Here is a 16,114-nt window from a genome sequence, read left to right as displayed (position 1 = left end):
CCTCTCAACTGGTCTATTACCATGGCCCCCTAATTGGTCCCCCCTCCTCAAGCCTCTTCACAGGACTGCCAAAGCGACTTTCATTGAGCACAGATCTAACCATTTAATTCCCTTACTTAATCAACTCCAATGACTCCTATTGCTTCTAAGAACAAATATGAATTCCCTTCTGGCATTTAAAGTCCTTTACAACCTGGCCCCAATCTAACTTTCCAATCTTATTGTCCATCCCTTATTCTCTTTCACATACATTACAATGGAACCTGGCCTTCTTGTTGTTCTTCTTACGAGATATTCCATCTCCCATTCCAGTGTTTTACCTCAGCTATCCTGCATAACTTTAAGATACTTCCTCTTGATCTTCTCACCTTTAATTATCCCTAGTTACCTTCCATGGTTCATTTCAAGTATCACCTTCTATTGTTGTTGTGCAGTCATTTCAGTTCTGTCTGACCCTTCCTGATCCCATTTGGGGTTTTCTTGGCAAAGATACTGGAGTGGTTTACCATTTCCCACTACAGCTCATTTTAAAGATGAGGAAATGAAGCCAAACAGATTTAAGTGACTTGCCCAGAGTCACACAGCTAGGCAGTGTTTGAGGCTGGATTTGAACTCATGAAGATGAGTCTTCCTGATTCCAAGCCCAATACTCTATCCATTGTGCTACCTAGCTGCCCATCACCTTCTACAAGAAGCCTTCTCTGATAACCCCCAGTGCTAGTGCCTTTCTTCAAAAATCATCTTGCCATCATTTTCTATAGATCTATCTCTCTCCTTAAGGGCAAGGATCTTTTCACTATGGCCTTTGTATACCTAGCACCTAGCACTGTAGCTAACGCAGAATAGGCTCTTAAGAAATACTTGCTAAATTTCCCAAGTGGTGAATGGCTGCCCAAATTGGTATATGCAATAAAATAGCATTGTTCAGTAACGGGTTATAAATATAAGGAATTCGGGGAAACACGGGAAGAGTGATAATGAATTGATAAAGAGTAAAATGTGAAGAATTAGAACAATATGCACTATGACAACCACAATATCAATGAATATTTGATCACTCAAAGAAACTCAATGGTGAGTAACTGAAAAGCAACAAAGGTCCCAGAGAACTGATAATTTAAACATAGCTCCCTCCTCTTAGCAGGGGGGAAGGAACTCTAGAGGAAAAATGTTGCATATGTGTGAGACACAGTCACTGTAACAGTTGTTTTTGCTTAACTGATTCTTACAAGAAAGGACCACATTCTGAAGTTGAGAGGGGGAGATGACTGATGAAAAAAAAAAAGGTATCAATAAAACTTTTTTAAAGAGTTGTTAGCTCTTTTAGACCTTCTATAATCTAAAATTATCTATACCCATTAATAAGTGATAAACTGCATCAGAATTGGGCAGATTTCCAAGACACTAGATGACCTACTAGATTATATTTTGTATTTTTATTTTGAAAACTCTGGAAAAGCTTAACTTTGACTACTCTAAGTAAAAACCACTCTCATTCTCAGATATTTCACACACACACACACACACACACACAATATTAATGTTAGGGTTCCTTAAGGTACTGATAAAAATAACTGTAAACAATTCCAGTTACTTTCCTAAAGCAATGATTTGATTTATTGGAAAGCTAGAAGAAACATGCCAGAAAAATCTGATCACTCATTAAAAATTGTCATCTGACCCCATGAAAACACAATACAAACTGAAGGACAGATCCCATTACTCACTCTACAGACTTCTTAAACTGAAACAAAGCAACTAAATTTAAACTGGATTGGATTCCTGGGGAGGAGCTGGCCCCTTACCAGACCATACTGGTTCCAAGTTAAGAAATACATTACAAATCCCCAGTGAGGAACTGTCCGGAGACAGTGGCCTAGGTCTGACAGTCTAGCACTTTGTGGGCAGACAAAAGAATGAACAAAGAGTTTTTGCAACTTGTGTCATTATCAGCTCAGGGGGATAAAAACTATTCCAAATGTGTGAAGGGCTGCCTGCTCCCTCCCCTCCCCCCCAAATAATCATTGAAATACAAAAAACCTTGTAGTGCTTTAGCTCCTTTTAGGGGACACACTGCACATAGTAACAAAAATATTTCTACCAAGATATCGAATTATTGGTTTGACAATGTGATTCAATCTAACATATCTCTGCCATCAAGCATGACATACATCCGATGGCATTTATTGGAGAACATAGGTCAAATCCCATTACACAGAACTCTCAGAAATGATCTAAATATTTCAGTTACATGCCCTTTTGTTGTATCACATGTTACATGAAATAAACAGATCACTTGGTGTTAGGAAGGCTTTCTAAATACAAAAACCTTTTCTAGTTAGGATGTTACTCATATGCTAAATGGCACAATGAATAGAGTGCCGGGTCTGGAGTCAGAAAGACCTGCATTCAAATCTACCTTCAGACACTAGCTGTGTGACCCTGGGCAAGTCATCTGACCTTGTTTGCCTCTGTTTCCTAAGCTGTAAAATGAGCTGGAGAAGGAAATGGCAAACTACTCCACTATCTTTTCAAGAAAACCCCCAAGTGGTCACAAAAAGTAGGACACTCCTGAAAAAGGACTGAACAACAATAGTGATGATGAGATTTGGCCTGTGCCTAATAAGTTTCCAAGCTAAACCAGAAAGTATTAGACAAAATAGATTCCTTCCTACATTAATTGACAAACTCTTTTGTTATCATCTGTCCCCTCATTTCACAGTGTAGGACAAGTCATGGAATTAGTCAGGAATTCTAAATTAAAGATTGAAATTGACTCCTACCAACTATATAATCCTAGGCAAGTCAGTTCACTGCTCTCTGTCTCAGTTTCTTCATCTGTAAAATTCAGGAAATAATACTTATACTACTTACCTAATAAGAGTTCTAAGGCAAGCCCTTTGTCAATTTAAATATATTAAATAAATCTGACTAACATTTTAAATAATTTATTGTGGCTTTTAAAATGTCTCTATATAACTACACAAATTATTAGAAAGTATATGAGGTAGCTACATGGTGCAGTGGATTGAGCACCAACCCTGGAGTCAGGAGGACCGAAGTTCAAATATGGCCTCAGACACTTGACACTTACCATCACTGTGTGACCCTGGGCAAGTTACTTAACCCCAATTGCCTTACCAACAAAATTTATATATATATATATATATATATATATCAACCGATTGAACTTTTCCTCTTAGTAGAATGTAAGCTCCTCCAGGGCAGAGACTGTCTCCTCTCTGTCTTTATAGTTCCGGACGCTAGGACAATGACTAGCACCGAGTAAACTTTAATAAATGCTCATTGACAAACTGACAAACTCTTCTACAAACTGGGGGGCTTAAATATTGATCTCTAGAGTGAGTAACTTGAAGGTTGCAGTGAAAATGTATTTGATTCAATGCTTATTAAACATCTATATTGAAAACACTGTGCTAGGTGTTGAGAATACAAAGGCAAAAGGACAAATCCAATCTCAGGCAAGTCTTGGGCAGCCAGGTGGCACAGTGGACAGATTGATGACTATGGAATGAGGAAAATCTGAGTTCAAATTCTACCTCAGACACTTACTAGCTGGGCCTGGGCTAGTTACTTAATTTCTGTCTACCTCAGTTTTCTCATCTGTATAAAGGAGATAATAATGGCACCTCCCTCCTAAGGTTATTGTAGGATAATCCTTGTAAAGTGCATTGCAAAGTAGGTGTCATATGTTAGTTACTATAGTGCTGCTTTAAGCATTACTGCAATAATAAGAGTAGTAATGATAACAATATCATACTAAGACATTGGGGACACCCTGTAATCCCTGTCCTAAAGATGCCTAAGATTTATTTTGGGGATACAACCTGTGGACAGATAAATATAAGATAATTTGAGGCAGAAGAAGAATGCTAACAATTAGGGAAATATGGAAAGATCTCCTATAGGAGGTAGCACCAGAACTGTGCCTTGAAGGAATCCAGATATTCTAAGGGGGAGAAGGGAGAAGGGAGAACATTCCAAGCATGGGGGTGGGATGGGGAGCGGAGGCTGTACCAAAGCAAGGGAACAGGAGATGGACTGCTGAGTTCTGGGAAATCATATATAAGCCTATTGGGCTTGAATGTAGTGTGCATATAAAAGGGAAATCATGTAGAATAAATCAGAACATCACACCTTTAAAACACTTCAGGGGATAGCTAGGTGGCGCAGTGGATAGAGCACTGGCCCTGGATTCAGGAGGACCTGAGTTCAAATCCATCCTCAGACACTTAACACTTACTAGCTGTGTGACCCTGGGCAAGTCACTTAACCCCAATTGTCTTACCAAAAAAAAAAAATTCCCAAATTTTAGAGTAGCATTTTTTTCAACCCAACTTGTCCTTTCATTAATATAATGAATTCCTGTTTTTCATAATTCTCTCTATGAATATAAATATTCTGTAACTTTTCTGTCATTTATGGTATTAGAGAGATATCTAAAGTGCTGAGAAATAAAGTGATTTTGCCTTGGATCACCAAGTTCTATGTATCAGAGGCAAGAAATTAACCCAGGTCTTCTTGACTTCAAGGCCTGTCTTCTATCCACCGTCTCAGGTGATCTCTCTCTGAAGCAACCCTTAGCTCCCAGTTATTCACACAAAATATCTAAACATCATGTCTGCTTGAAGAAGGTTAAATTCTTATTTAAGAAATAAAAACTTTAAAGCAGTTTGCTTTATCAATACATTTTACATACACAAAGCCATGCATTCAACAAATACTTAAACCCCTACTAAGTTTGCTAGGCACCTACATACTGTGCAAACATCTTGTTTGGAAAGCATACTTGCTAGGAAGCAGTTAATTAAAGAGCCACATCGCATGCTAGAATATGTCATACTGGATTCCTACACAAGAAGCTCCTTTTGTATAATCCAAATTGTGCCATTTTGCTGTACAACTAATAGCTAGAGGTGGGATAAGAAGTACAAGGGAAGTCCGTGTGTGTGTGTGTGTGTGTGTGTGTGTGTGTGTCTGTCTGTCTGCGCGCACACCTTCAAATTCTAGACTCTTCAAAATGAGATCTCAATAAACATTCTTTCACTCCAAAAATGCAGTAATGACACCCCCCCACCAAGGGAATTTTAACTCATAGAGAGAATACAGAAGAAGCCTTAGAGAATAACCAGTCCAGACAGAAAAAAACAAATGAAGAGACTGAGGCCCAGGATATATTAAATTACTTGTCCGAGTATGAATCATCAGTGGTATAGCCAGGTTTAAACCCAAGTCTCCTGATCTCTAGTTAATGGTTTTTACTTTTATTTACCTTTACATCGCATTGTACATTCTAAAACTGGTCCACGGCATCCAGGAATACAATTAAGTCATGTCCAGTGTGACTGAATCTGGAAAGAATCACCACGAGTTTCCATCTCTTTCTGGATCCAGGTACTTTCAACAGATCTGGAGTAAGGACTCCAACAGGTTGGGTGGAACTCATTGGAAGGATTTAAGATAGGACATGGACAGGACTCACCCAAAACAAGAATGTTGGATACAATATGATCTGCACCATTGGAAGGACCACCCACATCACTGAGGTAACAAATCCAAACTACCAATGACTAGGACAAAGAACCTGGGTTAATTTCCAAAACCAGAACTGAAGCCAGTGGATCTACCTTTAATATTGATGGACAATAGCCAATCATTACCCGAAGGTACCAGAATCCTGAATTTCTCAAGCTAAAGGAGCCACTTGTTGCTCTTCTAGATATCCTCAACTTTGTCAAACTATGACCTCTTCAGTACCTTTGGCATCCAAAGACTCTCTGGTACAAGTCTTACTATCCCAGAGATTCAAAAGATAACATTTCATGGCAAAGAAACAAATGGTTTTAGAAACAGTACAAAACATGGTGCTAAAAGAAGACAAGCATTACTTTAAAGATAAAATTTCTTTTAAAAAGAAACATGAAAGGACATACTAAATTGTTCCATTTGTTTTTCCTAATGTAGGAAAGAGAATCTAAATTTTTTTTTAAAAAGTAATTCCTCAGACAAGTTCAGCAATTGACATTGCTGTTCCAAACCAATCTTAATCAGTCACATCATAAGTGCTTGTTGAATTTAAGTGAACCATAAGAACAGGACCCATAGAAAGTGAGTTATTTGAAAGGTTTCCCTTTTTAAATCCTTAGACTATTGTTTAGACTGTATCTGAAAAGAAATTAGAGACAAGCAGGATTCCTCCCCCCACCACCACCACCTCCACCCCTTTAAAGTAGCAATGGGGTGAAGATATAAAAAGGGAACAGTAATAGGAAAGAAATGGTCTCTAATAAGAGAATTTGGTGCCAACAATCCTGTTTTAACTGTGAATAGTAGTCTTATCACAACATTCAGATGCCTTAATGATTACAAGTGTCACCATCCTGCTACCCCCTGAGGCTACTGGAACCCAAGCTCAAAGAGAACTCCAACTGGGTAGCATTTACTGCAGGGATGCACAATTGCTTCTTAAAAAAAAAAAATCTGGTGATATTTCCACTTTTAAAAACCATGCAAGAAAACAAAGCATGCCTTACCAAAATGAAACATCAGTTTTTCTTAAAGATAAACCACTAATGAAACTTTTTAAAGTTTTTTTTTTACCTTGAAATCCTTACAGTTAATCTTCAATTACTAGAAGTTATTCTCTTCTTTACAAACCAGTTCTTTTGAGTTTAAATCCATTTACAACTCATTTTATCACAGACTTCACACAGACTTGACACTTCTAGTCCTCCGAAACTTTTCCCATGTTGGAGGATTATTTAGAAAAGCAGCCAGCATACTCTACACAGAGTTTCTCTGCATCTGAGTGCAATTTCTTTTCTCTGTCTTTCTCTGTTTCTGTGTCTCTGTCTCTGTCTGTCTGTCTCTCTCTCTTTCTGTCTCTCTCTCTCTCCTGGATGATATTTACTATTCTGGGCTGCAGAAGAACTTTGTTAGGGGAATAACAATCCAACGTTGTTGGATGGAATCCTTTTCCTCTCCAGCCCAAGTCGGTTGTAGCAAAGAAGGCATGCAGTCCTCTACCGGAGTGCTTCCATTTGACAAAAAATAAACTTTTCTTTTGTGTCAAGATGTAAGTCTTGAACAGAAGCACCCCGCTCCTACTTCCTCATCTCATCCACCCACCCACCGAACCTCTCACCGCCGGGATCCCCAGAAGATTAGGAAGAATGGAAGTAAAGCACCCTCATCAGAGGAACTTTACCAAGAGGTCTGTAAGTAGTATTGGAGAAAAGCCCATTCCAGAGCGGCTTTAGGAAGTGCTGACTCTCGTCGGGCTCGGGCTAAGTATAGAAAGGCTGAGTGACCCCGCCGCCTGAGGTGCTCCAAAGGGGTGGCCGGCCCGGGTCTAGAGTGGGGAGGCAGAGATCACCTCACTCTTCGCTCCCCAACACCCGCAGCCCGGGCAAGCAACTCCGTGCACAGAGTCCAAAGGAGAAAGATGGAAGAAAAGATAAATGAGGGCGACTAAGGAGAAAAAGAAAGAAGGGAGAAAGGGAGGGAAAGTGCTGCTTCTTAAAGCCCTGGCGCGAGCTGGGACCCTCCTCCTCTCCAGGAGCCCAAGCTCCCTGAAGGTGGGGCAGCAACTGGAGATGTGCACGGAGCGAATGGCCAAGTGCGCCCGGGAGCGGACTGGGGCTGGGCTGGGGCTGGCACGAGGCACCCGGTGCCGGAGCTCGGTGGGCAGGTGAAGCGAGCCCAAGCCAGCCTACGTCTGACTCCCACGCCCTCGGGCCTCTCCCACGACTGCCCCCCGAGCTGGGCGCACGGTGGGGAGGACGGCGTTCTTTGTCTGAAAGCTCCCGGGGCCGGCGGGTGGGCTCCTTACCTTGGCTCGCCCCTCCTCGCAGCCTCCAACCCGGACCCAGCAATCGAGCGCGGGGGGCTCGCCTTCGGGGCGCCTCCTCGCCAGCTCCTTCAGTCCGGGGGCTCCGAGAGGCTCCGAGAGGCTCCGAGAGGCCGAGGCAGCAGCAGGGGAAGTTTTGCGCCCTCACTTTGTTCCAAGACCGCGCTCCGCTTCGTGGCTGCCGCGGTGGCGGCGGCGGTGCTGAGACGCCCTCCTCCCAGCCCAGCCCTCCCCTGCCCCTCCTTCCCCACACTTCCCCCTCCCCGCTCCAGCAGCCCAGCCTCAGCGGCCAATCCCCGCCCCGCCCGGGCTGGCCCTTTGCAGCCCCCGGAGCGAACGCACCCCGGGACCCCGGCAACCCAAGGCTCGAGGCGGCGGAGGACGAGAGGCGTGGAGCCTTCTCCGGGCTCCTGATGGGCAATCCAGCCCGGCTGTCTGTCTCAAGAGCCCCCTCCACCTGAAAGGATGGTTTACTTCCAGACAGCACAGGCGCAGGACAGTCAGATGGAAAAACACACATCCAAAGGCACTCTCGACGCCTGGGATGATTGACCTTCCAAGACCAACACGAAAAGCCAGCCTAAATACCGGCAACTTTTCGCCAATTTCCAAACAAAAAGTTTCATTGACAAAAAGCACCGCCAGAGAAAGTGGCTGGCAACTCACAGAGCATCTCCCCGAGCATTTCAAACCCGCTGACTCCGAAAAGGACGAGAGGCGGGCGAGGCAGTAAGAGGCCGGCCCCTCCTCTGTTCCCACCGCTATGTGTCCGTAGTCTAGAAAGAAAGGGGTGGGCAGCGCAAACAGATAGCGAAAATGGATGCTTATCGTTAGTTATATCAGGGGAGCCAGGCCAGGGATACCATTTGACCTGCACCTCAAACTCAAGGGGCTCAAATTGAGCAGGAAAGAACTTGGGACGTCTACACTATAGCATCTTGATGCTTCCATTGCAACAAAGTCCCCTCCCCCCCCTTCAACGATTGGTGCGTTTTCGTAGTAGAAAGCTGCAAAGATATTTGTTTTTTAAAAACAAAATTTGTCCTACTTTTGTTGGTACTTTAGCGTTTGTTTATGTATTCTACAGTAATAATTGCTTTTATGGTTAAGTGACTGAGAAGCTAAAATCGACCAAGGGCCTCTCAGGAGATCCGAAAGACCTTACCATCCTTCTTGTTCTTACTTCCGAGGCCAAGTTCCTTAAAAAGTCTCAGAAACAGGGGCAGCTAGGTGGCGCGGTGGATAAAGCACCGGGCTTGGATTCAGGAGGACCTGAGTTCAAATGTGATCTCAGACACTTGACATTTATAGGCTATGTGACCTTGGGCAAGTCACTTAACTCTCATTGCTCCGCAAAAATAAATATGTGAAGTTTTTCACTAATCAAGGCACCCCCCCCCAAAAAAAAAGTCACAAATTTTGTAAAAAATGAGAATTCTCTCAAAATTAGCAAACCATAACTATATGCATGCACCATATGGATTCAATTATCATCTTTATGAAAATGATTCCCATATCTACATATCCAGCCCTTCCTATTCTCTGGAAAGCCAGGCCAAAATCATTAAGAGCTCACTGAAAATTTTATATATATATATGGACCAAAATGAGTAAAATTAAAATAGCTGCTATAGCATTAGGTGCATATATGTTTAGTGCTGATATTAAAACAAAGAGCTCACTGGACCTCTCCACCTCAATCTTTAGGTGTCAAAAATAGTAAGCCTTCTCCTACTCCTATTTTTTCTATTTCTGTTGAGCACAGTCACCCTTCACAACCTCACAAAGTTCAAAACTCAGAGACATATTCTCTCATCCCCTCCTCTGACCTACCAGATCTAACCAGTCATCATCTTATTTATTCAACCTCTTGAATCTATCTCCTCTCCATCCTCAGGGCCACCATCTTAGTTCAGACCCTCATCTCAACTAACGAGGACTATTAGCATTCTAAATCTCTTCTCTTTCTAATCCTTTTGTTCTGCATGGCTGCTAAAAATAATATTCCTAAAATACAAGTCTGACCACATCACTCCCCTGCTCAAGAAGGTTTGATGTCTTCTTATTGCCTCTGCAATAAAAGCCTTCACAATTTGGCTACTTTATCTTTTATTTTATTTTATTTTGTTTGTTTTTTGGGGGGTAGGGCAATGAGAGTTAAGTGACTTGCCCAGCATTCCACAGCTAGTAAGTGTCAAGTGTCTGAGCACAGATTTGAACTCAGGTCCTCCTGAATCCAGGGCCAGTGTTTTATCCACTGTGCCACCTAGCTGCCCCTTGACTACTTTATCTTTCCAGGCTTATTTCATATTAAAATCTTTCTCATTTCCAATGCAAGCATTCTACTTGCTATTCCCAATACAGAGCATTCTTTATCTAAGCCTCTGGCCTTTGCATAAAATGTCCTAAGTGAGTAGAAAGGTCTTCCCTCCTCACTTCTCCCTCTTGGAATTCTTAAATGCCTTCCAGATTCACTAGGAGAGACTTGGCTAACACTAAACCTTTCTAGTAAAATGCAACCTCATTGAGGGCAGAGGATTTTCATTGTTGTCACAATGCCAAGCAAAGTGCCTGAAACACAGGAAAGGTTAAAAAAAAATTGTTGAATTGAACAACTCTTATTTACATAACATGTAAAGGTTGACATGGCAATTTCCTGATAATAGCACACTCCTAGAGCTATTATGCAGTTCTACCCTCCCAGGGTCTTTTTTATTTTCTGCTATACACATTCCTTATTCCCTTCAGTTTTGTGTCATTTGCTAATTTGATACAAATATCACCTATACCTTCATCCAACTCAGTGATTTAAAAAAAAAAAAAGTTAAACAGGGGGCAGCTAGGTGGCGCAGTGGATAAAGCACCAGCTCTGGATTCAGGAGGACCTGAGTTCAAATCCAGTATCAGACACTTGACACTTACTAGCTGTGTGACCCTGGGCAAGTCACTTAACCCTCATTGCCCCACCAAAAAAAAAAGGTTAAACAACACATACTAGAAATCTGTCAAAGTTGACCTTGAGCCATTAATGACTAGTCTTTGGATTTAGAGACAACTAGATGGTAAAATGGATATAATGCTACACTTGAATTAGGAAGACTTGTGTTCCAATTCTCCCACAGAGGGTGCCCATCAATTGGGGAATGGCTGGTCAAGTTTTGGTATATAAATGTGAAGCAATACCTTCTTGTTGTTGTTGTTGTTGTTGTTGTTCAATCGTTTCAATCATGTCTGACTGACTCTTCATAACACCATTTTGGGGTTTTCTTGGCAAAGATACTGGAGTGGTTTGCCATTTTCTTCTCCAGCTCATTTCACAGATGAAGAAACTGAGGCAAATGCGGTTAAGTGACTTGCCAAGGGTTACAGAGCTAGTATGTCTCTGAAGCCAGATTTGAACTCAGGAAGAGAAGTCCTCCTGACATCGGATTCTGCATTCTATCCATTGTGCCACCTAGTTGTCCCAATGCAATACTATTGTGCTACGAGAAATGGTAAAGCAAATGGTTTCAAAGAACTCTGCAAAGACTTGTATGAACTGATGCAGAGTGAAGTAAATAAAACCAGGAGAATAATTTATAAAATGACTACAATATTATAAAGACAAACAACTTTGAAAGACATGGAAGCTGTAATCAGCATTATTACCAGAGTATTGATGATGAAGCAAGTTACTATTATTCCCTAATACTATTCTATTACAGGTAGAGCATGACAGAACCAGGATTTGAATCTAGATTTGATAGCAGAAACAGTGTTCTTTCCAATGTTGCCACACAGCCTTTCCATTTTAGTTCTTGACCCCTGGGTCCTTTCCTCTCATTTAGAGAGAGTGGAGGTAGACCCTGGACAGCTTCTCCAGCATTTAAGGAGACTGTCTATGGCTGCTCTCCTCAACTTCATGATCTCCAAAAACTCATCATTCTGAATGATGAAATCAACTCTAACTCACACCTCCTCAGATCATTCCCACCTGCCTTCAGGACGTCATCATACCATCCAAGCTGGGTACCCTTATTGCCTCCCATATTTCCCACACCCCCAAGCTTTTCAGTTTCAGTGCAGTGGATAGAGAGTCAGGCCTGGAGTCAGGAAGACTCACCTTCCTGAGTTCAAATTCAGCCTTAGACTCTAGCTGTGTGAACCTGAACCCTGTTTGCCTCAGTTTCCTCATCTGTAAAATGAGCCAGAGAAGGAAATAGCAAAGCACTCCAGAATCTTTGCCAAGAAAATCCCAAATGGGGTCACGAAGAGTCAGAAACTGACTGGAAAATAACTAAACAAGCTTCCCCCATTAGTTTGTAGGCTCCTTGAGGGCAGCTATCTTGGACTTTTTTTCATTGTATCCCAAGCACTTACCACAGTTCCCGGAACATAGTAGGACTCTGAATTTAACTGCCTCTGCCTCCTCTGTAACAGGTCTTAGTTACTATATCAAGCAGGACAGAGATAAAGTCCAAGAGTAATACCAATCATCCATTCAGCTTAATGCCTTTTTTTTTTCAAGAAGTTCAAATCAAGTTTTACAGCCTGTTAATAGGAAAGAACCAGAATTCTAGCAATTGTTAATTACACCAAGTCCATTTCTCCCTTTTTCTTAACAGGCTTATTTGCAGTCTCCCACCCATTGCCTAAGGGGCTAGTTAATGGGGGTGGGGGGGAAGAGGGGGAAGAATCATCCAATCAGGCCAAGCTTTCCTCTCTGTTCTCAGCTTTGGCAGGCAATTCTGCCAAGGGATTAAAGTAAATTGCCAAGGGTTAGTAGAGGTTTCCCAAGAGGGTCCTCCCCTTGTAGGGCTCTATCTCCCTGAAGGCTTTCTCGCCAACCATTTGTGGATTCTCTTGCTGCTTGGTTTACTTCACTTTCTTCGTCAGTTGTTTGAGAAAAGTGAAGGAGGCAAGTTTTCTTAGTATTGTTTGGTATAAAAAACAAGGCTACCTCCAGTGTTATTGACAACTGAGGCTAAACCCTCCTCAGAAGCATAATCTGGGGGAGCCACCCTCCTTGCGGCTAATTCAGCAGCAAACACAGGTGTATGTTTGCCTTAATCAAATACGTGTGGGGAGGGAGTTGGAGAATGAATAAATCCTTTCTATTTGTTTCTCTTTGAAACAGAATTTTCTGGTCCCATACACACCCAGATACTCATAGGAACTCGTTTTATGATAGCAAAGGACGGGAAACAATGTAGGTGAGTATAAAAGAAGGACTAAATAAATTGTGGTATATGAATTTAATGGCATGATGCTATGCCATAAGAAATCAAGACTAGGAAGAAATCGGAGGAAGCATGGGAAGGTTTATACAAACTGTTGCTGAGTGAAAAAGGAAAACAAGAAAGCAATATGGGTATGTAAAGAGGGTATGGGATAGAGGGCTAGACGAGGAATCAAGACGTCGTTCAGTCGTTTCAGCTGTGTCCGACTTTTCTTGACCCCATTTGGCGTTTTCTTGGCAAAGATACTGGAGTGGTTTGCCATTTCCTTCTCCAGCTCATTTCACAGATGAGGAAACTGAGGCAAATGGGGTTAAGTGACTTGCCCAGGGTGACACAGCTACTGAGTGTCTAAGGACAGGAGTCTTCCTGATTCCAGGCCTGGCACCCTATCGACTACTTCACTTAGTCAGGAAGACCTGAGTTGAGATCACACCTCAGATGCTTACTTGGTCATGTGTAATCCTAGACAAGTCACTTAATTTCTTTAGGCCTCAGTTTCATTATCTGTAAAAATTAGGATAATAACCTACATTGCAAGAGGATCAAATGAGATAACAGAAAATGCTTTGCAGGGGGCAGCTAGGTGGTGCAGTGGATAAAGCACTGGCCCTGGATTCAGGAGGACCTCAGTTCAAATCTGGCCTCAGGCACTTGACACTTACTAGCTGTGTCACCCTGGGCAAGTCACTTAACCCTCATTGTCCTGCCCCCCCCCCAAGTCACCTTTTTTATTGCTTCTATCCAAAGATCAGAGTCAAACATTTCCAGTCATTTCTATGAAGCTTATTATTGTTACATCATTTATGGTTTTAATCATTTAACATTTGTTAAGTTCTCTTAAATTAGGTCTCTGGCAAGTAGAAAGAAGTTGTGCTTTGTTTTAATCTGTTTAACTGCCACCCATAATCATGGTAATGATGATAATAATAGTTCACAATTCTATAGTGCTAGACAGTTTATTGGGCAGCTAGGTGGCATGGTGAAAAAAGGCAGGAAGACCTGAGTTCCAATTTGGCCTCAGACACTTAACTAGCTGTGTGACCCTGGGCAAGCTGTTTGAGCCTGTTTGCTTCAGTTTCCCCATCTGTCAAATGATCTGGAGATGGAAATGGCAAGTCACTCCAGTATCTTTGTCAAGAAAATCCCAAATGGGGTCAGGAAGAGTCAGGCATGACCAAAACAACTGACCAAGACAGTTTACACAGCACTTTCTTCATAGGCTGATATCATGATTCCCATTCTGCAGAGTAAGATAATTAGGCTCAGGAAAGTTAAATTATTTGCCCAAGGTCATAAACGAAGTAAATGGCAGAGCTGGGACCCAAATTCAGGCCTGCCTACTTCAAATTCATCCATCTTTCCACTGAACCAGCTAGTAATCTACAGGCTGCATGGCAGCCACATATCCAAAGTCCTTGGCCGTACATTATACCCAAGATATGAGGTGGTAGATCTCTTTTTCCAGGACTAGGAAAGGTATTTTGAAGCTATTTAATGTATTATTTCTATTGGACTGATGAGTGTAAGAAGGGATTATGCAAATTTTCTGAGCCAGTGAAATATACATGGTCCAGAAGACATTTTTAACCATGGGCTTAAGAGGGTGGAAAAGTTTAGGAGGTCTATGTATTCAGGTGTCTTTGAAGATGCTGTCTCTTTTCATCCTAAATTGATTTGCAGTGGTCGCCTATATTGTTTCTTTTGATTTTTTTCCTTACTTTTCTGCTACTAGTTTTGAAGTTATGATATGAATTCCTAAGTTTAGGAACTCCAAAGTCCTCTAACTTAAATGTGGTCTCTGGGTCTCTTGTCCTTCCTAGACTGAGCTTACCATAGCTTCCTCCTCCTGACAAGATACCAGAGCCAGGCTTCTTTAAAGAAATACATAAAAGGGAATGATAGGTGGTAGAATTTCTAGAGGGAGGCAAAAGGATTTATGTTCAATGTAGGATATTGCTCAAGATTCCAGGATTTGACAATTTGTTTAATCCCACAGAGTCTGTCTCAGTCTGGGCACCACTGCTTCCTCCTTAATCCAGAAAACAAATCAAGACATCCTCATAAGGGACTGAATTGCCCTCTGTGATCATGAGAAAGAAGAGTATTAACCTTATGTTATTAAATAGTTTCTGCCCAGAGTATCATTAAATACTGATGCACAAATTTAGCTCCTGTCTACCTAAAAAACTATTAGGCACAGTCAAAGACTATTAACTGTGTTTTATGTCTAAAACTCTTCTTAAAACAACATATTAACATGTCCAAAACAAATCATTTATCTTTCCACCAAAACCTACTTCCAAATTTGCCTATTTCTGCCGATGGCACAACTGTCCTTTTAGGCACTACTTGGGTCACTTGCATTCATCTCACATATCCAGTCATTGGCAAACCTTGTCATTCCTAACTGCACATCTCTCCCAGGGGTCCTCTTCTCCTCTTCTCTCTACCCCTCACATAGGCACTTCCCTGGTTCAGGATCTCATCACTTCTTGCCTTGACTATTGCAACAGGATCTTAACTGGTCTCCTTCCTCACATCTCTTCCCTCTCCAACCCATCCTGCATACAGCTGCTGCCAAGGTGATTTTCCTGAAGCTCAGTTCTGATCCTATCCAATACTCTAGTGTCTCCCTATCACCTCTAGGATCAAATATGAACTCTGGCATTTAGAGGCCTTTATGTCTTGGATCCATCCTCACTTTCTTTCTTTAGTGTGCATTACTCCCCTTAGTTCTCTCTATGATCCAACCTATCCCACCTTCTTGTTTCTCATACATGTTGCCCCATCTTCTGTCTCTGTGTCTTTGCATTTTCCATCCCCCGTGCTTGGATGCACCCCCTCCTCACCTCTGCTACTTAGAAATTTCTAGTTTCCTTCAGATCCTAATGAAATTAGCATCTTTTATATGAAGTTTTCTTGACTCTCACCTAATACCTTCCCCCTAAAAATTACTTTCTATTACTTTGAATCATTTTGGGAATGCCTAAATACTGTCTCAGATATATGTGCATATTATCTCTCA

At 41.8% G+C, this 16,114-nt stretch overlaps 1 protein-coding gene across 2 annotated transcripts in view; it reads right to left on the bottom strand.

Annotated features, from left to right (window-relative positions):
- The window catches only part of TIAM2 (TIAM Rac1 associated GEF 2), a 297,053-nt gene extending 289,013 nt beyond the window's left edge, over positions 1 to 8,040 (bottom strand). For both annotated transcript variants that reach the window (XM_044001912.1, XM_044001913.1), the window contains exon 1: positions 7,853 to 8,040. The gene's annotated coding sequence lies outside the window, so the exon portion shown is untranslated. The remainder of the gene's footprint in view (positions 1 to 7,852) is intronic.
- Between the last annotated feature and the right edge of the window lie 8,074 nt (positions 8,041 to 16,114).

The sequence above is a fragment of the Dromiciops gliroides genome, chromosome 4 (genome assembly GCF_019393635.1).
Source record: "Dromiciops gliroides isolate mDroGli1 chromosome 4, mDroGli1.pri, whole genome shotgun sequence".
Classification (NCBI taxonomy): domain Eukaryota; kingdom Metazoa; phylum Chordata; class Mammalia; order Microbiotheria; family Microbiotheriidae; genus Dromiciops; species Dromiciops gliroides.
This window is presented reverse-complemented; position numbering and strand designations above follow the sequence as displayed.